The sequence below is a fragment of the Leptidea sinapis genome, chromosome 36, assembly GCF_905404315.1.
Source record: "Leptidea sinapis chromosome 36, ilLepSina1.1, whole genome shotgun sequence".
NCBI classification, from domain to species: domain Eukaryota; kingdom Metazoa; phylum Arthropoda; class Insecta; order Lepidoptera; family Pieridae; genus Leptidea; species Leptidea sinapis.
Window position 1 is genome coordinate 9,306,519 of NC_066300.1, and position 25,580 is coordinate 9,332,098.

At 34.8% G+C, this 25,580-nt stretch overlaps 1 long non-coding RNA gene across 1 annotated transcript; it reads right to left on the reverse strand.

Moving 5' to 3' along the window:
- Positions 1 to 6,319: 6,319 nt before the first annotated feature.
- Positions 6,320 to 12,034, reverse strand: LOC126975481 (uncharacterized). The gene is made up of 6 exons (XR_007731722.1): positions 11,934 to 12,034; positions 11,680 to 11,851; positions 9,774 to 9,828; positions 9,384 to 9,596; positions 9,144 to 9,299; positions 6,320 to 6,574 (listed from the first exon to the last, which is right to left on the reverse strand). It is a non-coding gene; the product is annotated as an uncharacterized LOC126975481 (long non-coding RNA).
- Positions 12,035 to 25,580: the final 13,546 nt, after the last annotated feature.

Here is a 25,580-nt window from a genome sequence, read left to right on the forward strand (position 1 = left end):
CTTTCTTTACATCAAATACAGATCTCAGAATATTACATAGACAAATAAACGCTTAATAAACCAGAAATAAAAACTTTATCATGGTGAGGTTAATCATACGAAATATAGCTATGATCAACGAGCGAATATCCCTCAGCCGACTTGAGTTGAGCTTGCCTGTGTTAATGTAGTTTAAAGAAAAATATATCTTTCTGGCTTTATTGTATTGTAGCTTTGTCGAACATACTAATTACGATTTACGCTATTAGATTGAAAGGAGTATCCCAGGACCCACACTTCATATACTGTATACAGTATAAGATGGCCACCAGCTGACAAAGACTACATAGAGTGATGTACCATAGAGTGGAGTGAAGTTGCTCCTACAACAACCTGTATCAGTGTTACAGTGTCGACAGCTCAATCTCATTAAATACCCACAAAATAATGTGCTTAGCACGAATAAACAGCTTTTCACTTCAATTATCGAATTTGAACTTTTGATATAAAGTTGAATGACAGATCAAATTAATACAAACTTATTTAGATACAAAAAAGTTTTAATTTTATATCATAATATAATAAAGTACTCTCATTATTCAATCATTAAATGATTTTTTCAATAATTAGATAAGGATTGGTCTTCTCTGCGCTCAAACAAGACACTGTAGGCGTATTCAGAAAGTGCGGCAACTAATACTACGCCCAATTAGGCGTACTCAAGCCAGTCTCGAACAATGTGTGACGTTGACGTGCCACATGTTCTGTTAAACTTTGCGAATAATTGAAACTACAATGCCAGATTGCGTAGTAAAACGTTGTAAAAATAAAACTACAAGAAATAAGAAAGATACTGATTTTGTTGCCGTAATAAAAAAAGCTTTTTTCTTTGTAGTGCGGTATCTAGTTGGAGCGCAGCGGAGACCAATCCCTAATCTAAATTTCAATTTTCAAGTCGTTTATTTAACTTTTGTTGCACCAACGTACACAAGTTAGTTCGAGTCTAATATAATATTTTTCCGGCATACAATAATATGTTTTTTATCTATATATTTGAGATTATAAAAGTGAAGTAGAGCGAAAAATATCAAGAAACGAACTTGTATAGTATTCCCGTATTGGTAAAAATTTATCTAAATGAAGAGCAATAACTTGCAAGTGAAGTAATGGTATCCTAAATAGTAAGCTTTAAGAAATAAATTGCCTCATAGCTCAATATACGTAAACCACGACTTAAACCACGGCTGTATGAGTTAGATTAAAAATCTCAAAATAAAACATAAGGAGCTCGTCATTCATATGTTATATTTATTGCTGTACGTTGAAACGGAATGAATTTTTCATGTCCCCGGGGAAAGATTGTACAAAGTGAAAGTAAAAATTAAATCCAAGCTTTGTATTTTAAACATTGGAGATTATCATACTTTTCTATTGTTAGTTAATACGAGTCCACTTAGTCTAACATAAAAATTGTTATGTTACCTATCAACTAACAACTTACCAGTGGGAGGCTTCTTTGCACAGGATGCCGGCTAGATTATGGGTACAACAACGGCGCCTTTTTCTGCCTTGAAGCAGTAATCTGTAAACATTACTATGTTTCAGTCTGTAGGGCGCCGTAGCTAGTGAAACTACTGGGCAAATGAGTCTTAACATCTAATGTCTCAAGGTGACGAGCGCAATTGTAGTGCCGCTCAGAAGTTTTGTGTTTCAAGAATCCTGAGCGGCAGTGCATTGCAATGGGTAGGGCGGATACGCCCGTTTTAGCTGATCATAATTAATAAATTATCATCAGCTAAAACGTCCTGCTCGTCCCTTATTATCATAAAAAAAAAAATTCACAATAAGTTTGGTTTACATTTTTTTATGACAATAAGGAATGAGACTTGCAGGACGTTCATCTGATGGTTATTAATACATAAGATGTTAAATTTCGTTTGCTTCTCGTTCATTAGTTACGGCGCCCTTCAGACCGAAACACTATAAATGGGCGCCGTTGTGGTACCCATGATCTAGCCGGCATTCTGTGCAAAGGAAAATGGTAAAATTTACTAACTTATCTTGGTTTTTTTGCGTTGTTAATTTAAATTAAAACTGAATTCAATAATATTAAAGATTTTAACTTAATATTAATACTTAACTAAGCCTTTTACGCCTTAACTTAATAAAGGACTTTTCTAACGTATAGATAAATAGTTAGCTAGACTCATTGAGTAGAGTAATTCACTAAGCAATTATCAAAAATGGTTTATTATTTAATAAAACCAGTAACCTTACAATCGCTTTTAAACCAATTTATATTTTAGAATTAAACTTAATTTTGTATTGTTTGTTTTATTTTATAACTTCTGAAGTTAGTAATAATATAAAAAATCTTATTACATTTAAAAAAAAAAGATGTAAGATTCATTGAGACCGACATATTCGCGATGCTTTCTATTTTCGGCAGTCGGAGCAACAATCCCAGCACCAACTGACGTAACTTGGACATGAGAAGGAGTGCCGACGCAAATTGCGTCCCAGACGCTGCTTCCCCGTGCCCAAGCCAACAAAGTCATTCAGTCAGGATGCTTGCCATCGCGGTGGGTAAACCATTTGGCTCTAAAACAGCTTAATTCCTTTTAATGTGATTTAAACTGGTGCAGTATATTTTTAATTTAATCTATAAAGTAGACGGGTATTTTCTAACACGTTCTCGTTTGTAGCAATTTAGCGAAGTGTTTTGACCCGCACGGAGCGTGCTATAAGATCTAATTAAATTTCTTGCTCCGGTCAAACCGCAGGTAAGTTACAGGTAAGAGAATATATGTTATTTTAAGTGGTTTGTTATATATATATAAATTTGATGTTTCATACAATGATGTTCAATAATTAATAATTTGTTTGCAAATCGGCAGTGCCCCAGGGCACTAGATATTCAGATACACCAAAACAGAGAGTGCCGTACGGCACACTATTCCGTCACCAAGTTGTGACACTTATTTTGTACATAAGATGGTTTATTTTGCACGGTCTTATAGCTTGTTGCAAAAGCTTTCAGATACATTCACTACAATCATCCTAATTATAAGCAATCACGCCGATGGATGTCATACCGTGCGATCAATGTTTCCCGGAACGGAAAGGTTATCAAAAATACTTAAGAACAGTTTGTTACTTTCAAGTGATATCCCTCACTTCTGGGATTAAATGTACAAAATTAATTTGTACCAAAATTAATGTACGCTGCATCTCTCGATTCCGCCTGAAGCCCTTACCAACTGTACGAGTGACGCATCGATCATAAATCTTATTAAATAAATTCTTTATTGCAATTTATTTACTTTTACTTTCTTATATTTGCATTGGATATTTTGGAAGCAGTACTCCTTTTCACAGATAAATATCGGATAATAGTTCTAACACTACCTCTATAAATCACAAACCAAAAACTTATTCGAATAGACATCTGTTTACGAAGCGGAAAGGTTTACGTCTTTTAAATAACAATTCAACGATTTTAGTTCCATGTGGCACAACAATTTTCACCACAGTCATCTTGGATTTCAATAATGATCCCAAATTCGTTCTCTGTACCCTCGAGAACCTCGGATACGATATCCATATTGTTGAAATCATAATTTTGCACGGCGGCCATCTTGGATTCCAAAAATGATCTTAAATTCGTTCTCTGCAAACTCAAGAACCTGGGATACGATATCCATATTGTTGTAATCATCATTTTGCACGGCGGCCATCTTGGATTTCAAAAATGATCTCAAATTCGTTCTCTGTACCCTCAAGAACCTTGGATTCGATAGCAATATTGGAATCAAAAATTTGCGCGGCGGCCATCTTGGATAGTAAAAATACAAAATGGCGCGTAACCGAAAATCGTGATGATTTGCTATAAAATTTCTCTCATACGTCGATAAAGAAGCTTCACTTCAAAAACATACCGACGTATTGAGAACCTCCTCCTTTTTTGATCTCGGTTAAAAAGAGTGGCCGTTTATGTTCTCACGAACTCAACTTTTTCCAAACATATGGTAGAATCAGTAATTTAAAAGAAATATTTATAGTGACTATTCAAAGCGCTTAGTTTAAGCCTAATTGAATTAAAATAATTTGACTTTGACTTTGAATACTTACAGCATCATGTGGTGTCGTACATTATCGCCTCCTTTCAATACCCACCAAAAAACACAAAAAGCGAACCCAGCGTAGGAACTAGGGGTATATAGTACTTTCATAGCTGGCAACATATTTTTTTAATGGCGTCTGTTTTTTTTTACAAAATATTTTGCTGTTTTGACAAATGTATTAACTTAAATTAATAGTTGTGAAATAGTATTTATGTGTGAAATGTGGTTTTCTTATCATATTTTTTATTATAAGACACTTTGTGACACCCTTTCACTGCACAGTTAGTAATATTTCAATTAAATTTCGCGCACTGATTGTCCTGGAAGTTGACAGAATGACACTGATACAACGGGCGTATGTGGTCATAAACGTCCACATTGAAACTGCTTCATTTCGCTTGGGCCAGAGCAATATAAAAGCAGATTTCATCTTATAATCTTTCATTTGTATATATTTATCTCGTTATTAGGTACCTACTGTACAAATTATTGTGAATCAACACATACTCGGTAGCTGGTATATGAACACAAACTGTGAAAAACGAGTAGCTTTATAGGTATTATAAACCTTGACTTCTTTCGGGCGTGCCTAAACTGCACTGTTTTTTTTTCGTAGTAGTGCTTCTTCCAACATACATCAGCAATATCTAATATCTCCACGAATTTTGGTAAACACACATTCTTCTTTCCATTTGTAACCATTTGTTTCCATGGTATTTAAAAAACGGAATGTGCTCAATCAAAAACCACATGAGTGAAATGAAAAATGGGAGATTATTCTTACAAATATATTAATTTAAAATGGCTCAGATATCTACCGCGACTGGAAAAAGATCGGATGTAACACAAAATAATTAATATAGAAATATTGTGACTAACACGATAATATACCAATAAATCATGACAAGTTAGGAGAATGTTGTTTTTGACTTGGAATGTGAAAAGACAACTGCAGGCCTAGCCAAGTTACAAACGCTTTGTATCGATTGAATTTCTACAAACGTCAACGATTCGGAGTAAGCGATTGTAGAAAACGCTAACTTGGTAGTCAATCGCTCGTTCTTCAATATCTTTAGAAAACATCTATATCTAAGTCCATGATGAGCGTTCTTCAAAAATCAAACCTAAAGTCATGTATGTGTTACCGGCAATCTGTATAATTCAGGCATTGTATACAATACCTAGGCAATGCTTATTATTATAAGTGTGACCTGGGTTATTTTTGGTTGGTTGGTAATAATTAAAGACAAGGTAATATTTAATATTATAAGATTTCCACGACGATCGGTCCTGTGTTGCCCTCATCCAACGTATTCCGGCGATCTTGACCAGATCGTCGGTCCATCTTGTACCAACACTTTTCCGGTATGTGGTCGCTATTCGAGGACTTTAATGCCCCAATCGCCTATGACGAACTATGTGCCCTGCACTGCCACTTCAGTTTCGCAATCATATGGGCTATGTCGGTAGCTTTGGTTCTCCTACGGAACTCCTCATTTCTGATTCCATCTCGCAGGGAAACTCCGAGCATAGCCCTCTCCATTGTCCTCTGAGCGAAAATGAGCTTCCTCATAAGACCCATAGTTAGCGACCACGTCTGCGTACCGTAGGAGATCACTGGCAACACACACTGGTAGAAAACCTTCGTCTTCAGACACTGCGGTATTTGGCACGAGAAGATTTTACGAAGCTTCCCCGACGCTGCCCATCCGAGTTGGATTCAACGAGTGACCTCTTTCGCGATATCAGACCTGCCTAACTGGATTGTTTTGTCTTGATCTTCCAACGCAGCGGTGAACAGCTTGGGCGTTATGATATTGTCTTGTCGGAGTCCCCGCTGCAGTCAGATAGGCTTCGAGATCTGATCCTGGAGACGGACTGACATGGTGGCATTTCCATACAATTAATCGCTTCGATATATCGGTAAGCAATGTGACACCTCTGGAGAGACCATCGCCCAGGTTTAGATCGACTGAAAGGCTTTCTCATAGTCCACGAATGCCAAGCATAGTGGCTGCACTATACAACGTTTAAACTATTTGACCAGCCAGTAAGTAGTAATACTAAGTTCAGATTTGAAGTATAAAGTGTATCTTTTTATTGTTTAGTCAATAGTATCTAACAATGAATTTACCGATATGCAATACAGATTTGAAATAATCTTCCCTGTAAATAAGCGTTCTTAATTAAAGAAGGATTTAACTGAAACGAAGCTCTAAATTTAAATTATTTTGTCATACACACATTTATGAATATACATATTAAATGAAAAATAATCAATGGAAATATTTTATTAAATTTTTCTTGATTTAATTTTCGCTTTGTGTGTGATTTTTAAGCCAATCCCTCAAACCATCATCAGCTAAGTTGGTAAAAACCGCAGGCATATATTCTTCACAATCTTGTAGAAAAGACGTCAATCCAGCGACTTTCTTGGTTGCCGTGTCAAAGAGGGGACCGCCGGAATCACCCTGTGTAGAAATAAAAATATATTTAAATGCCTAACAGAAAATCTAATGTAATTACAGTCACCGTGTAATTTTCAAAAGTCCTAAATCTCCAGATAAGATTATCGTATAAGATTCAGCAGTACTAAGTATATTTGACAGTGACATTTAATTTAGCTGTTATAACAATAAATTGCTCTTATTTTATTGTATTATATGCCCTGTTTCACAATGTACAAGAAAAATTACGAATAGGCTACTTGCAACTCATCTATCGAATAAAGATATCATTTGCGTCTCACAATGTATCAAAAGTGTTATCTAGCAGATAAGCGCCGTTTAAGTTATAGGATGGATCTAGAATTATCATAGTTATTTGCCGGGTTCTAGATAACCTGACAGAGTGACTAGCATTTGACAAAATAATGTCAATTTACATAATAGTAGGGGAGCCCTAGAGGCTAAATAGGGCTTAACTTGAGCGTCGTGATTACATATTGCACTGAGAAGGATTTGTGTAGATGTTAAAAAGAAAAAAAAAATATTTGATCTATATACACACGTATTAGAGCCCCACGTGTTTCTGATAACAGAAAAATATTTATCTTAATTTTCTATTTAAAAGACTGACGATTACAATATGGCCAAAAGCTATGACAGATTTTTGACAATGCAAAAAATTATGCAAGTGGTTTATCTTAATGACCTTGTCATCCTGACCCATAATTTGACATTTATATGTAGGGATTCCCTCAATCTGACGGTTTGAAAGATTTGGTTTGAAACTTTCCCATCTCCTTATGTCACGCTCAAATTGTCAAATTATTGAAATGCACATTTTTCTGCATAATATAATTAACTTATCTTAAAGTACTTAACTATGGTGGGAGTACTTCACAAGATGGTAGTTTGCCACACTTATGTTATTCTGACGTGGTCAAATAAATCACAAAATCCCCGCCTCCTCTACTATAATGTTGGTACATGGTTTGTTTATGTTATGACTTACGGACAATATTATGAAAGGCTCATGACAACTACATAGTTGACATTCTTAAATTTCGTTACACGAAAATGCAAGACAATTATGCCATAATTGATTTTATTGTGAAAAAAATAGGAGAAGTGTCATTTAGAGATATTTTACAAATAGAAAACTGTAAAATATGAAAAAAAATATTGCATTAAAAACCCTTAAGAATGCGTAACATTATTTCGTATAAAGGATGAGATTGACTTGTAATATTTTGGTTTAATATATCGAGTTTTTGTAACAGAAACCAAAGACTGACTTGTAACGTTACCTTGTAATGTATAATTCGCGACGAGCACCGCGTGCTTCACTCGACTGTCGGTTTTTTAGCGAATCCCTTTGAATGTTACATTACAAGTCAGTCATTGCACCGTACATGTCGACAGAGCAAGTCGCAAGCGCAATTCATTTGGTTTTACACTCACGATTTTCAATGAGTATAATGCAGTGGGACAACGAAAACACACTTTTATTTATTAACAATTACAAAAAGAAAACAATTTTATGGGATCCCGGGAACTCAACTTTTTTTTTGTTTCTTGGAATATTCATTCAATTCGTACCACCATTTTCGTTTCTTTTTTGGTGCGAATTAGATATCCAATACAGGTTTGTTATTTTCTTCTTTTTCAAATAACAATACCGTAGTAAAAATCATGAAGCACACACAACCTCTACGTCTGACATGGCTGTATATAAACATAGTGAAGTTGTGTGATATACAATGTGTGTTATTTGGAACATTTATGTAGTAATGAATTTATCTAGCCTATGACAATTGCTACCTTACTTCTACGTTGTGAAATAGCCTATAATGGGCGTCTTCAATAACATTTCTCTAGTTACGGATATATTACTGTCACCTTTTAATGACAAGATCTTATCTATCCATAGTTTTGTTCCATATACGTAAGACGTTAGACGAAAGGTTATAGAAAAGTATGTAATCGTAAAATGATAGATTTGTCTACCTCTAGTAAGTTAAACTAAGGATAGATAGGATATGTACGTACGTGTACGTACCACCATTTTGGTTTCTTTTTTTGGTACATATTGGATATCCAACATAGTTTTATTATTTTCTTCTTTTTTAAAATATCTTAGTAAAAATCATGAAGCACACACAACCTCTACGTCTGACATGGCTGTATATAAACATAGTGAAGTTGTGTGATATACAACATGTGTTATTCGGAATGAATTTATCTAGTCTATGACAATACTTTTCTTGGACATTGTGAAAAAGCTTTTATGGAATAGGAGGACAAACGAGCGTACGGGTCACCTGGTGTTAAGTGATCACCGCCGCCCACACTCAATTGCAACACCAGAGGAGTCACAAGAGCGTTGCCGGCCTTTAAGGAAGGTGTACGCGCTTTTCTTGATTTATGTTTATATTCCAGCAAAACGTTACTCGACTCTACCAAAACAATATGTGAACTTTTTGCAATAACAGTTCTGTCTGTGATAGATCCCATTAGCATCCTGAAAACTTTATTTTTAGAAAATTAGCGAATGTCCTGTAAAAAAACGTTTTAATAAATATAAATATATGTTTACCCGACACACATTAGAAAATTCAGCCCAACGATCTGAAGGAGGAGCAGCACAGACCATTCTCGGTGTTAGATATTTTTCGTAGTCTTTTGAACATTCCTTATAACTTACTTTCTCAAGAAAGGCTGACTTTAAATACGCAGAGGGTGCCCCGCCTTCCTGAAAACAGAGCTATGTTAGGAGTCAGGACACTTAACGAGCCCAAATGATAAAAATATATAACGAATAATAAGTATTTCTTACAGTTGTAGAGCCCCATCCAGACACTGTGCAGTTTGTACCATCAGCGAGCTCCTTTCCCCGTTCGACGAAGGTGGCTTTGGCTATTTTAACACCATCAAGCTTCAACTTTTTTAATAATTTAATGAGTGCTATGTCATAATCAAAATTAGTATTCTTTCCAGGATTGTTATATTTTTCATGCACGGTATAGGTTCCATTCATGTATGGATATTTCTGTAATAATATATAATATATCAATCTATTGAATACTCCCTCGCATGAGACTAAAAGCAAAAACAATATAATGTTCCTAATGAATTATTATTATAACCTTCTTTTTATGTTTGTCAATGTAAAGGAAGAGCTTAGTTTTGTTGAGCTTTGAAAAGTATTTTTGATATTTTTACTTACTTCTTCCGAATCATACCAACTGTTAAATCCCACTCTTATTTGAACTCTTTTGATACTAAAACATAAGAAAAAGAATGAATTTCATTAAAGGTAAATACTATACTATATATATTTTTGGCTAGAACATGAACTGCAGTCTACAAAATGGGCAAAATAGAACAGAAATATTATAAAAGCCACAAAGATCAGGCCAATGCTAGCGCTTATCTCACCCGAGTTTTTTATATCGCTGAAACGTGGACATTGCAAGAGGTTGAAGAGAAGAAGATATACATGAAAATGTGGTGCTGGAGAAGGATACTTCATGGACCGAATTTCGTGCCAAAGTTTTTATACGCTAGGAACTAAAATCAAACAGCGTTTATCTTCCATAGTATACTCCTCTTGTATACTCGCCATCTTTGGACCACATCGAGAGGAGGCAGCTTGTACATAGAACCTTCTTCACAATCAAGATCGCTCTGTCACGAGCGTATCTGTCATAGCGATGAAGATATTATGTACGCATTAGACATTTTCATTTCGTGGTATTGACATATCAATATGAGATAGGCAGGGGGCACGTAGCAGAGTTAATACAGAGGTGAATTGACTGAATTGAGACTTGAAAAATGTTAAGTTTAATAGTTTGGAAAAAACGCATTAGAACTACGCGGAATGACGATCTTTGGGTTATTTCATCTTACTTTATCTGCTTAACCTAAGATATTTACTAAGAATAGCTGATACGTATGCTTAAAAAACTAATAAAAGACAAGTTATTAAAAAAATACATAAAATGGAAAAGCAGAGGACTTCTCCTTAAAGAAAACAGTTTGAAAGCACTTTATCGATACAGCAAAAATACGGGAGTGCTGGCAGAAGTGCAAACATGAACTAGCATTTATGTGGTTTAATTCATTTATTGCGCTATCGTACACTAAAATCACAATTTAAATGACATAAAAAGTTAACACATCAGAACTATTACAATAATTTTACTTTTTAGACTTTCTCGTGTAAGGCATTGACTATTTGACGTTTGAGTATGTTTGTTGCATCACTTTACATATTACATTGTAATTGAAATGATTTGTATATCAATGGAAATGTAAATCTTGATATAAAAGTGGCAATGAGTTTCTTGCTACTTCTTCTCATTAGCTCAACTCTTTACGAAGTAGCGGTAGATTCAATAAGAAAAATATTTTTTTGACATTCATATGTGTAATTTCCGTGACCTACATGAATAAAGTGATTTTGATTTGATTTGATTTGAAAAAATTCATCCATCAGAACAATCAACTGTCATTCATGATAAACTGTAAAAATATTTCACGGCTGAGATTCGATCCCTCGACCTTGCGGTGTTTCGGCTTCTCAATCACAATGATTCTACCTTTGCTCTAATGACCGTATGATCATTAAGTTGAAATAGCCGAACTATAATTACTTAGAAGTATAAATCTTTCATCCATAATTTCAACGACTATCTTACGGATCTTTGATCATGCCACGTGTCCTGACGCGAGTTTAATATTTTATAGCCATTTAAAGAAAAGTGTTCAACGTCGCTAAAGAAGTTTTCACTTCAAAAACTAAAATAACATAATACCGTTGGGCAAAATCAAACTAATGTTGGGTCTGTCGGTTATTTTTTATATCGATTATATTTCATGACGGTTACAAGGCTCACAGATTTTTCAGTGGCTCTTGATTGATAATGATTCTTGCAAAAAATATTTTATATCACTTAATTATAGTTTCCCCATCCCAGACCATATTAGTCTGGCCGGAGGGCCTATCGTGCCACTCAGATAAAAAGTTCTCGATCACATTTTGTGCAATCCTAGGTAAGACTAACTCGACGACAACAGTGATGACAAAATTGAGAACTAAAATGGGTAATTAAAATAAAAACACATACTTTTGAAGACAATGTGCGGCAGTCACAATATATTCTTCATTATATATGACCCCTCCACAAGTATTCTTATCTGTTAACACAAAAGCTTGAAAAGGAACTTCTTCAATTCCGATGTATTCCCCACCCACGATTTTATTAGCTGTGGTATCACCGCTTGAGTGGCTGAACACATCTGAAATAAATAAAATTGGTACATTTTGGTATATACAAAGAACTCAAGATTAGCTTGAATTGGGGAAGAAAATTTTAGTAACCTTGAACGAAAACAACTTGGCATAGTAACACAAGTAATAATAATTGTCTCCCCCTCATAGTTTAACAAATTAAATGCTGGATGCTCTTCAAGTTAACAATGTAAAGTATGACAAATAAAATATGCCCTCAGATCTATTTATACCATATATTTACTTTAATTAAAGGTGTAGTCTTGCATAATTTAACAAAGTAATTTCCCTTCCACTAATTACTTTTAGAATTAATTAAACATTTCGGCACAGTTGACATATGTAACAGTATGGAAACCAATCCTTGTTAATAAAAAACTTTCTTACACGTGCGTACAATCCATTAAAGCAATAGGGTTGTCAGGTTATTTTTTCTAACCGACCTTAAAAAAGGAGGAGGTTCTCAATTCGACTGCATTTTTGGAACGAAGTTCCTTATGGGGCGTTGCGGAGCGTAAAAAAGTAAAATGCGTAAGATTTTTATATATAGTGTATGTATGATGGCTATACGGTGTCTAATTCAATATTATAGACTACATGATGACTTTTACTTGAATTATTGATTTCATTTTAAACAACATTTACTTGAATGTTTTTCTTGAAATTTTTTTTTTAAATATTTCGTTGAAATATTTTATTTGAAATATTGACGGGAAACTTTGAAATATGTGTTTTTAAACTGTGTCCGTTGAAATTTCACTTCTACCACAGTCTTACGAAAATCTACCCTGCAGTCATCCTACTAATATGTCGAGGGGGGCAATTATTGATTTCGTGAGTGTCAATTATTAAGAACAATTAACATCTATTTCGAGATACAAGATGGTGGATATGATTTTTTTTTATTAAATCACTATAGGTATCAATTTTGAGGTTTTCGGGAGTGTTAATACCGAATATGACATCTATTTTGCGATCCAAGATAGTGAATGTGACTTTTACAATATAATCAAAATGAGTATCATTTGCGAGATTTTCGGGAGTGTCAAACCTAAACATGACACCCATTCCAAGATCCAAGATGACAGATGTGACATTTTCAATGAAATCAATATTTCATATAATAATTTTCGAGATTTTCGGGAGTGTCGGTGAACACACAATTTTATTTCAAATGCCCTGCATTATCGGTACTCTCAAGAATCATGAAAACAACTCCCATGATAAAAAAGGTTGATAAATTCGAATTTCATGTAGCTCCAACTTGGATTTACATTTTGACACCACTATCAGTTTTAACATCCTTAAAAACTATGAAAACAAAATATTGCAGTCACCATCTTTGTTTAAAATTGTGAACTATGTTCACGAATTTACTATAATCGATCTCACTGACTTATAAATTCGCATACCTATTAATTATAATAATAATATAACAATAAATCATTCTTATATATTCCAATATTTAGAGTTTAAAAAACGAAAACAGGAGTTTTGATGGAGCCGAGTTCAAATGGCCGTATACCATGCAATACGCTGGCATTTTTAAAAAGATCGCGGAAACAAATAACAACGTGACTGATACTCGTCTTGAAGCTGACACCCGCTACTGCAAGACCGTGAAAACCACAGAACAGAAAAAACTAGTGAAAGGTGCATCATGCCATTTTACTATGGAAACCGATGTCGCCAAACTCACATTTTTATCTATTAAATATGTAAAACACACACTTAATTCCAGCTTTATGATAGGCCTAAATTCACAATCACGAAAAGACAAATTTATTTACATCAATTACGCTAATCTCATATTCATAAAGTAATTATGACAACCTCAGAACTTTTTATTAAATTGCGAAAAATAACATATAAAACTTGAAGTAAAAGAAACACTGTGACCATAGATTTGACTTCTGTCAAAATACCTAGTGTCGTACGAAAATGAATAAACATATCGATAAATTATTGGATAAGTTAGTGAAAACTAGAAATGATGTAATCAGGGTTGATTACTTTATACATACATTTATGCAGGTAATATACTTTATATTACCGATAAACTACGTCGTAAGCTAAAATAATAATAGGCCAATATTTTATCTTAGGTATAGTTTTATTTGAATGGACCGAGTCTCTCATCATCCTACTGTATAAGAAAGGTGATAAATATGACATAGGAAATTATCGCCCTATAAGTCTTATGTCCAATGTATATAAGATTTTTGCTAAGATCATCTTAAAACGGATTGAAAGAACCCTAGACGAAAACCAACCTATACAAGCAGGATTCCACAAAGACTACTCAGTGATCGACCACATTCGCGTAGTGCGTCAAATTCTGGAGAAATACAGCGACTACCAACTCACATACTACATCGCATTCATTGATTATAGGCAAAATGGGAGGCGTTACTAGAACAAGGAATTGAGCACAATTACATTAGATTAATAAGAAATATATATAGCTGCAGCAGAATCCAAGTAGAAAAGGAAAGTACTCCTTTCAGAGTAGAAAAAGGCGTAAGGCAGGGAGACCCTCTATCTCCGAAATCATTCCCCGCAGTACTAGAATCAATCTTCCGAAGACTCAATTAATATCGACGCTCAACTGCTATCGCACTTAAGTTTTGCTGATGACATAGTGTTATTGGCAAAAACAGCAGAAGACTTAACCAAAATGATAAAAGAACTTGCGAGAAAGTGAGAGACTAGGGTTGGCAATGAATCCAGAAAAAACTAGGAAGATGACAAACGGGTACAAATATACTTTATATCTAGGAAACACTGAAATCAAGTATACAGACGAGTACGTATATCTAGGGCAGCTCAAAGTCAAAAAGACCCTTTGCAGAAGGAAGTGGACGGAAGAATTACAAATGGCTGGAAGACATACTGGAGGCTAAGAGAGGCTATGAAAGATAAAGAGCTCCATATAAACCTAAAAAGCAAACTTTTTAACACCTGCATACTACCTGTCCTTACGTACGGGTGTCAGTCATGGTCCTTAAATCAGATCACCTCAAACAAACTAGCAACTTGCCAGTGTGCAATGGAAAGGAGTATGCTAAACATTAAAAAGTCCGACAGAGTAAAAAAAATCGTCATTAGAATCAAAACAAAAACTACCGATGTAATAAGCAAAATCAAAAGACTCAAATGGCGATGGGCTGGTCACCTGGTAAGAGGACACGACAAATGGAGCAAAAGGGTGACATGGTGGTACCCAAGGGAAGGCAAAAGGAAAAGAGGCTGACCACAGAAAAGGTGGGACGTTGACGTTAGACAAGTGGCAGTAGTCACATGGAACAGAGTTGCTCAAGAAAGAAAGGAATGGAAAAGGTTGGAGGAGGCCTTTGCCGACTGGCAAACAGATCTAGGAAAGATAACCAAGCAACAAATATTAGTTTAAATTTATTCATATCTATTATGTTTAAGATTTTAATGCTAGTCCTTTATATAAGTTTAAAAATTCATTGTACTAAGAGATCTTAATTAAAGGCTATATTATTATTATTATTTATATAGTTTTGTTTGATAGGATGCACAATGTTTAGCTCAATTCAAATAAAATCAAGACAGCGTACACGAATAGTCTTGGAAAGTAACAATATCAGTATTATATTTACTATTTATTTTTATAAGTGTTCATCGTTATTCTCTATAAGCCCAGGGGCCAGTAAGACATGGGATTACATAAGTTGTACAGCTTCAATACGATATGCACGTGCGGAAAGAAAATTTCCAAAACAAGCAGTAAGGAATGGTTAATAAAAAGAGAAGCTATAAGTACTAATGAAGTATTAATAATCTTATTAGTCTTATGATATTTTATATTACGATGTGCATATGCTACAATGATGTCAAACATTCTCAGAATTCATGGTTTCGATTTTTACAAAATTCTATGACGTATTTCCTCTACTCAATCTGACTCGTATCGATGGAACCTCAACATATGCCAAATATTAAAATTTAATTAAAAAATAGTTTGTCTATATTTTTAAAATTAACGCTTATTGAGTTTAAGTGGAATCTTTCACACATATTTTGTTACATAATAATTACCTGTACCTTGAATTTATCGTAGTCTCTCTTGTACATAATTACCACAAACATATTATAACATTCTGCTTAGTTAGACCCTTATCGCGTGATGCATAGAAAAGAGTAATACTTAAATACAATTTATAAAGATAACATTTATTTCGATAAAATTATATTGATATGTACATATATGCACTTGTTGAATAGCAATATTTTGTTATTGTTTACATTAATTATTCTAACAAAAAATGCATCTATTAAAGGTAAATGAACCATACGTCGTAATATTATGGTTCATTTTGAATTGTATATTTTGCACAACACATAAAAAAATTAATTGTATTTAAATCTCAAATTTATGATTACCGACGATAATCCCTTCGTTGGACATATTTTTATTGCGGCTATGGTTTCTACAGTTCAAAATGGCACAATAAGGGATATTTGTATTTTTTTAAAAGATAATAATGCTTCACTTCTTAGCTTCACTTGACATTAAATGACTGGTCTCACTTGAGCCTCGAGTAGGTACATTTGTACACAATAGTGGCGACAAAATAACGCCCACATGCCACTTCAACTAGTTTTTTCTGTTCCGTGGTGAAAACCGCTTAGGGGCCTCGTCGATGCGCATGTGTGTGTGTGTCATTCGTTTGCAGGTAGTTTCCGTACTGGTACATAATAATATGTCTTCTGTGATTTTGGTGTTCACATAATTTGTATATTAGTTCTGTAATCAAACACAAAAAGAAACTTAATTAAACTCTTTCGTAATCATAAATAAGTGACGTACTTACCAATGGAAACTTTTCTTTATTGTCGCAAGAGTCAGTAAATTACTTTTAAATAGAATAGAATTTATTTTCAACTTAATCAAATACAGAAATAATACTCATATTATTATGTGTATGAGTTTGTGTGTGGGTCAACAGAAACCTCAAATGAACTCAACAGTGAGCTATGAAATATCTATCTACGTAGTGTAGGCTTGTCGTCCACTCTACAGTTGTCTAGTTCGGTAAGCAAGAAAGTTTAAAAATGCTAACAAGGACCATAAGCTAAACACATTACATATGGGGTTATCTCTATAATAGAAGCCAGTTTATATTGAGCACTTCGTACCTTGAGAAGAACAAAAGCATAAGTGTAAAAAGTGTGTTTTATATTTAGTAATCTGTCGAATCCACTTTTTTATTGAAAAAAAATTTCAAAAAATCTTCTTTTCGCTAATTATACAAGCTACCAGTAAAAGTTAATACTTAAGTAGTAATTATCTACTTTGTAAATTACGCTACTCTTCATTAGACAGTTTTTTAATAAAAAGTATGTGAATAGATACGTCAATGTTCATTACAACATTAATATTTACAAAAAAAGATAATCATTCCATCCCTGCAATGGAATGAGACTGAAACGGAAGTAATATGACGCTTTTTTTCATTGAATTTTTTTTATTGAATTATAAAAATAAGTACTCTTTATGCCTTTGTTCTGTTTGAAAAATATAATGTGCAATCTGGTCAGAAGCATTAAACAACTTTTCTCTCTTGTTAATTTTTTCTTACAGCGGAACTATGAGTTGTTACGGGAAAATTACTTATCTAATTAATGAAAGCATATTATTTTTGAAATCATATAGTTCTTATAATAAAAAAACAAACAATACTGTTTTTTTATTTGACAACATAAACCTATCAACTATTTTAAAAACCCCAATGAGATAAAATCTCATTATTAACGGTATATTTGGTCTGAAATGAACTCACAGAATTCAAAAATATTTATTAGCTGAATGAACTGCTGACATGGAATAAAAATAAGTAAAATTATTTACAAAAAAAATAGTTTACAAAATAAAATCATCCTCTCCGGACGTGTCTTGCACTATGTACCAAATTTTCTAAATCTTAAACTGCAACTCTTTTAATGCTTGGATCTGATATATCGACGGTGGAAAGGTAATATTTACTAAGCGACACTTTTTGCGAAATTCAGTTATATACATCAAACGATTCAGAAAAAAAAACTGCATCGTTAAGTCTCACTCTCATGCTTCTATGATGACTTTTGATGTCGCTTAGGTATTCGAATCTTAGGTGATTTTTTATAGTTTCCGGCGACTAAACGATAACTTTCTAACCTTTTTATAAAAAATGCCACATAGACAACTTTCCAATATAAGATATTGTACATAGTAAATTTTACCTGATTTTTATTTTTAGTACTTTGGCTTTTAGTTTTTTTTTACTCTTAAGATATTTTTGCCCCCTTTATTTATTTTTATTTTAGTGACTTAAATATTTTTACCACGTGAGTTATTGTAATTAGGTTAGTCAATAATTGCCCTTTCTCACTATTTAAAATACGTCGTTTAGTAATTTTTTGTTAAATAGATTCAATTTGGTAGTAAGTCGCTTGGTAAAACATAATTTGCCTACTTTATTAACATTTTTTTGCTTAGATATATGTCACGTGATTTGATTTTTATATGACTATGACGGTTGTCAGATTTGCAAGGGTTGCGTTGTCGTTTAGTATCATCGCGTTATGGGACTGTTAGGAACAAAAACACATTCAGGGCGCGACGAACCGTCGCTTGGTTATCACGTGTGTCTGCACTCTGCACTCACGCCGGTCAGACTGCATTCTATTCAAATTGAAATTCAAATATTTTTATTCAAACTGGATTTAAAATCACTTATTGAACTTATTGAAAACTACCACCCATTCAAAAGAGACTGCCTCAGACCTGAGAAGAATGGGCGCAAGAAACTCAGCGGGCATTTTTTTATATAAAATATGGATTACAATGTGATATCGTACAATAAACATTTATAATTAAAGAGCCTGAGGGTGTTCGCTTTATTCCCAGTCCGTGGTGTCATTAAGAAAATCGTTTATGCTATAATAACCTTTCCCACACAAACGTTTTTTAACAATTCTTTTAAATTTCGTAACCCATTTGTTTTGTACATTTTCTGGGATCATATTGTAGAAGCATATACATCGCCCAACAAAAGACTTACTAACTCGACCCAACCGAGTAGTAGGCATAACAAGTTTATGTTTGTTCCTCGTGTTAACATTATGAATGTCACAGTTTCTAGAAAATTCCTCAATGTGCTTATGAACATATAGAACATTATCAAAAATGTATTGAGAAGCAACAGTCAAAATGTTTATTTCTTTAAATTTTTCTCTTAATGATTCTATAGTAAGTAAATTTAAAAAAGTAACTAAGTTAATAGATAATGAATTATGTAATAGTAAATTTTCCACCTACTTACATGCGCTAGGTTATTAAAACTATTTTCTATTTCATTTTAAAAGTCTTTCGTATTTTTTTTATATTTACAGCTACGAAGCGAAGAAATCAGCGATTAATAAAGATTATTAATCTTGCATTAATGTAAGAGGTAAAGGAATTGGAAGGGCTTATTACTAAATCTCTTCGCCATTGGAATCGTGGCGATTCCATACTGTTATATTATGCTCGTAAGCTAGCGATATATAATCTTTGTTTCTACAAAAACGGTACCCGAAAAGTATTTGGTATTTCCGAAAGCAACCGCAAATGGGGTGCCAATGAAATTGTACCAGTATCCTGCACAGATATATAAAATCTGTTGAAGAAAGAGGCACATTAAAACACTTACTCCTTTACTGCGACTGCTACCCAGGTCAAAATCGAAATAGGATGGTTTTGGCTATGATACACTCGACTCGACTGTACAGATATTCAATAATCTTGACAGTACATGCCAGTTGACAGTGTTCATGCAGTCATCGATAATAGTTTAAAGAATAAAATGATCTATGCACCCTCGCAATAGTATACTTTGTGTTTGCTAGTGTTTGCCACTACTAGGAAAGAGCCGTTTCCATATGAAGTTGAAAAACTCTGCTATGAAGACTTTTATAAATGGGACGCTCCTTTGTTATACATTTCTTGATCTCTTATTTTTATTATATTATTGCTTTACTTTAACTGTAACATAGTTATTCAAGTACTTCAACGAGTACTTCACCGAGTACTTTGCCGAGTACTTCGCTGAGAACATCGGTAAAAACTTAGCCGAGTACATTTCATCAATAAAGTGCAAGTGCAAGTGCAAGTGCAAGTGCAAGTGCAAGTGCAATTGCAAGTGCAATTGCAAGTGCAAGTGCAAGTGCAAGTGCAAGTGCAAGTGCAAGTGCAAGTGCAAGTGCAAGTGCAATTGCAAGTGCAAGTGCAAGTGCAAGTGCAAGTGCAAGTGCAAGTGCAAGTGCAAGTGCAAGTGCAAGTGCAAGTGCAAGTGCAGGTGCAGGTGCAGGTGCAGGTGCACCTGACAACGGTGTCATCGGTGACAACGGTGACAACGGTGACAACGGTGACAACGGTGACAACGGTGACAACGGTGACAACTGTGACAACTGTGACAACGGTGACAACTGTGACAACGGTGACAACGGTGACAACGGTGACAACGGTGACAACTGTGACAACTGTGACAACGGTGACAACGGTGACAACGGTGACTACGGTGACAACGGTGACAACGGTGACAACGGTGACAACGGTGACAACGGTGACAACGGTGACAACGGCGACAACGGTGACAACGGCGACAACGGTGACAACGGCGACAACGGTGACAACGGCGACAACGGTGACAACGGCGACAACGGTGACAACGGCGACAACGGTGACAACGGCGACAACGGTGACAACGGCGACAACGGTGACAACGGCGACAACGGTGACAACGGTGACAACGGTGACAACGGTGACAACGGTGACAACGGTGACAACGGTGACAACGGTGACAACGGTGACAACGGTGACAACGGTGACAACGGTGACAACGGTGACAACGGTGACAACGGTGAAAACAGTGTGATAATCAATATCAACATAAAACATCTGTTGACGGTGATAATATTATACTTAATTCGATACCTTATATCACTATCATAAGCTGATAATCCTTTTAAACCGTCAATAGTGATCTTCTTTGGGTAAATAACTAAAAGAGATGCAATGAAATCTGCAACGACACCGGTACTGCACTCCACTTGTATTCGAACATAGCTCGGATTCCTTACAAACAATTCATCATAAGTATGCAAGCTTACTCGAATAAGACATTTTTATTTTTTTGGAGAACAAGGCCGTAATCTATATTACGCTTAAAAATGTAGTTAAGTGATTACTACTCAATGGGCTGTAATCCATTGAGTAGTAATCGCGATAATTTGTCAGTTAATACTATTTTTCAAATTTCAATATTTATTCAACTAATAAAACCCGTAAGTAAACCTACTTGTTTTATTTTATTCGTAGGTGTAGTATAAAGTATAACTATAACTATAACTATATAATATATACTATAACTATAACTCCGTCTTATACCAACCAATTGCATTACCCTCACTATAAACGAGAAATGAGGAGATCCGTAGGAGAACCAAAGTCACCGACAAAACCAAAATGATTGCAAAACTGAAGTGGCATTGGGCAGGGCACATAGCCCGGCGGATAGATGGCTGTTGGGGCAGTAAGGTCCTCGAATGGCCACCACGTTACCGGAAGGCGTATTGTTGGGAGGCCCTCCACAAGAAGGACCGTCGATCTGGTCAAGATCGCCGGAGTAGGTTGGATGAGGGCAGCGCAGGACCGATCGTCGTGGAGATCATTGGGGGAGGCCTTTGTCCAGCAGTGGACGTCTTCCTGCTGAAATGATGATGATGATAAGCCAGAATAAATGGGCAAACAATAATTAATATCTTTTTTTATGTATACAGTTATCCCCTCCCCACATCACATGTTTCTGAATGATATACCTGGTAATAACTTTAAACTTTCGAGGTAGTAAAAATATAATTTTGAAGAAAAGATTTTGAATTTTTGTCTTAAAAACGATATGCACCCAATTATGCACTGTACATTAATTCTTGACTTGAATCATATTTTATTTACAACGACCCCGCCGTTTCTCGTGATAAATTCCAAAAAGATATTATACCAATTAAATCGAAATATTATTTAGTCATTTATACAAATTGGAATATTTAATTGGGATATCACGGGTTTGATGATACTTAGATACAGACATATCTTATATATAAAATTCTCGTGTCACAATGTTAGTTACTTTACTCCTCCGAAACGGCTTTACTTATTTTTACCAAATTTTATATACATATTCAGTAGGTCTGAGAATCGGCTACTATGTATTTTTCATCCCCCTGAATGTTAAGGGTAGTTCACCCCAATTTTTTTTTTAATAATTTGCCATTTTTATTTATTTTATAAAAACATTTGCCAATTTATTTTTATTTTATAAAGACATAAAAACTGGAAAAACTAAAAGTGGACGTTTCCGAATTACAATTTTACCATTCACATTTTTCTTTCTGTTTTAAATTTTTTTCAAGATCGATGGGTCTTGTTTTAAAAATTTATGCTAAAAAGCACATAGCATTTATTTATCATGCCTATTTCAGTTGAATAATGTGCTAGGATCATGGCTTTTCTGGAACTAGGCATAAGTATTTGATCGGTTGATCACTTAACAACAGGTGATCCGTACGCTCGTTTGTCCTCCTATTGCATAAAAAAAAAGTATGCGTCGCACTGCAAGAATGGTGGGTGTGACGGTACGAACAGTCCAGAAGGTAAAGCGAAGGTACGAAGGGACTGGACACCATCTGAGGAGACCTTGTAATGGCAGACCCAGGTGTACCAGTGCCCGAGAAGATCGTTATATTATTTCCACTGTGTTAAGAAATCGCCACCAAAGTGCAGTTGAAGTCCAGCAACAGCTACTTCAGACCCGGAGGGACTTTATTAGTGACAGTACAGTGAGAAGAAGACTTGCTGAAGCAAATTTGAAACCCCGAAGACCAGCGAGTGGCCCAAAACTCGAGAGACAGCATCGAGTAGCGAGACTGCGATACGCCCGTGAACACATGCAGTGGGATGAAGAAGAATGGCAAGAATTTTGTTTGCAGATGAGTCTCGATTCTCCCTTTACACTTCTGATGGAAGGCGAAGTGTTTACAGGCGACCCGGTGAGCGATACCTTCAAGCTTGCATCTCAGAAAGAGTCCAATACGGTGGAGGCAGTGTACATGTATGGGCTGGCATATCTTCAGAAGGTCGCACAGAGCTAGTAGCCATAGAAAATGGCACCCTCACTGGGCAAAGATATGCTCAAGAGATTCTCAATGAGTATGCAGGGCCGTATTTAGAAAATATGGGTGATGGATCGATGCTGATGCATGATAATGCCCGGCCACACACGGCTCATATCGTACAAGAGTATATTCAGGAGGTCAGTATCAGCGTGATGGCTTGGCCATCAAGAAGTCCTGATCTCAACCCGATTGGACACGCCTGGGATGAGCTTGGGAGGGTAGTCAGAAATCGCATACCACCACCTTCTACCCTCAGGGCACTAAAGCAGGCCCTAGTAGAAGAATGGGAGAATATTCCCCAACATCGGCTCCGAAACCTAGTGTTCAGTATGCCAAACCGGCTCGAAGCTGTAATCAGAGCTCGAGGAGGCAATACCAGTTATTAAAAATTAAATAACATGTAAGACATTTTAGTTGATTTTTTTTTTACACTAAACTAAAAATGTCTATTTTCATTGTTTTATCTTTTTTAAGTTAAAAATGTTACTAATGTATAATTTTAGTTTCTAAGAATTAAAGCCTATAAAATTTACAACAAAACGTTTTTAATCTTAAATCTCTACCTTCTATAGTTAAGAAAAAAATTTTAATTTGAAAAGTGTGATACTTACTTTTGCAGGCCAGTGTAGTAACCGAGCCATCGTAAAGATTTTATCTTCGTCTTCACACATCCACAAATCCGTATAAGCGGCCCTCATAGCTTTTAAATAACGCCTTTTTTCTGCGCTCTCGAATCGATGTACAGAAACAATATTGTAAAGCTTTTGAAAATTCAATGCTATTCGATACCAGAGGCTTACAGCCATTCTGAAATACTTTATAATAAGTGTTTTAAATATATTATATAAGGTTCATTGTAGTTCTTACTATGACATTATATTATAATTTTATGCTATACTATTATATTTATAATATTTAAGGTAAGAAAGATAAAACATTATAAATGATCTATAATCCTTAATGTTATTTATAAGCTTGATATATACATGTAAATATATAGACTATATATTTACACACTTCTGGGTTCATTTTAACACATTATATTTTTCTAAAAAAATAATTTATAACTGACACCTAATCTTTCATTGAATATTTTCCTTCAAAAAAAGTGCAAAGCAGCCTCCCACTGGTAATTATTATCTGGAAACAGATCAGCATTGCTTATGACGACTAGGTACAAAGGACAGGGTACGATAAGGTACTTTAGCATAGTTCATTTTATAGTGCGTTATGAGTCAGATCGTATTGTCCACGAGTTACTTTTATGGGCCGACTATATCGCTTAAGTTGATGTTTTCTAGTTGCTGCTGTATTACCAAACCGAAGTGGCATTCAAGTTAAAAGGATGGTTATGGTTCTGCTTTGTAAAGTGGCTTTGGTACAGTTCAATGCAGCCCTGTTTCACTGTGACTAATGTGATATATTGTTATAGCCACTGATATCTATAGCTCACTGGTAAGATTGATTCTTTTCATGAATCTTAATATATCTTTTTCAGTGAGCAGTTGACGAATTAGACTTCCCTGAGAGATGCTACGATTACGCATTAAAGGACCACATTCAGGGAGATTGTGAAACGGGGTTTTATCTGCACTAATACAGAATCTACACGCTCTGCAACCTCTGAGACCTAAGATTGAGAGGTGCATCTGGATTGCCCCGTTATTGTCCTGGAAAGAGCAAACTCTCCACCTTAAATTCCGGCAACGGGTCTCTTGATCTCTGGTATTCCGGATGTCCATGAATGTCTTTTTTTTTTACTTTTTATTCGGTGAGCTGCCCCTGTTCTCCTCTAATATCAAAACGTGTACTTTACAAATATAATAAAAAAATATTTAATTAAAATTAACTCAACAGTTAACAGCTAGCTCACGATTATCTTTGATGTGTCAGCAAATAGTAATTACAAATATCTAAAGCCACACTCGAAGCTAGTTGTAATTGGTTTCTTGAACAAAACATATTCGTAAATGTGAAATACATTGATTTGATCTGGTGTAATAATATGACGTACTGAATTAAGAGAGGTTCACAAATACAGCTAACGTCCAATTAGGACTTCCAATAGTCGATTCTAGTTTCAGTTTAACAATAACACTTCATTTACTTTTGCACAACAGCTTAAAATGATAATTAGTTTTAGCTGGGACTTAGATTTGCTGAATGTTTATGTTCATTTGATATTATATTTAGTTGTACATCATCATGGATTCAAATCAGAATATGCTTGTATCGCAATATTATATTTGCGTCTGATCTAATTATTATAAAATTCAGATAAACAGTACAATTTGGTACTTTTAATTCCAATCGAGTAGGCAATATAGGCCGTTAGTCTGTTAAGTTTTATTCATAAAATTGTAATCAGAAATAAAAACTTAGTATTCAAACTTTATTATTTATAATTATTCGTTAAATTTACGTCGATGGGACTTTATGGTAAGTTTTAACAACTTCTACTCAAAACTTCTACTTCTTCTACTTCAACTCAAGTCTACGTAGTTGTCTCTTTAA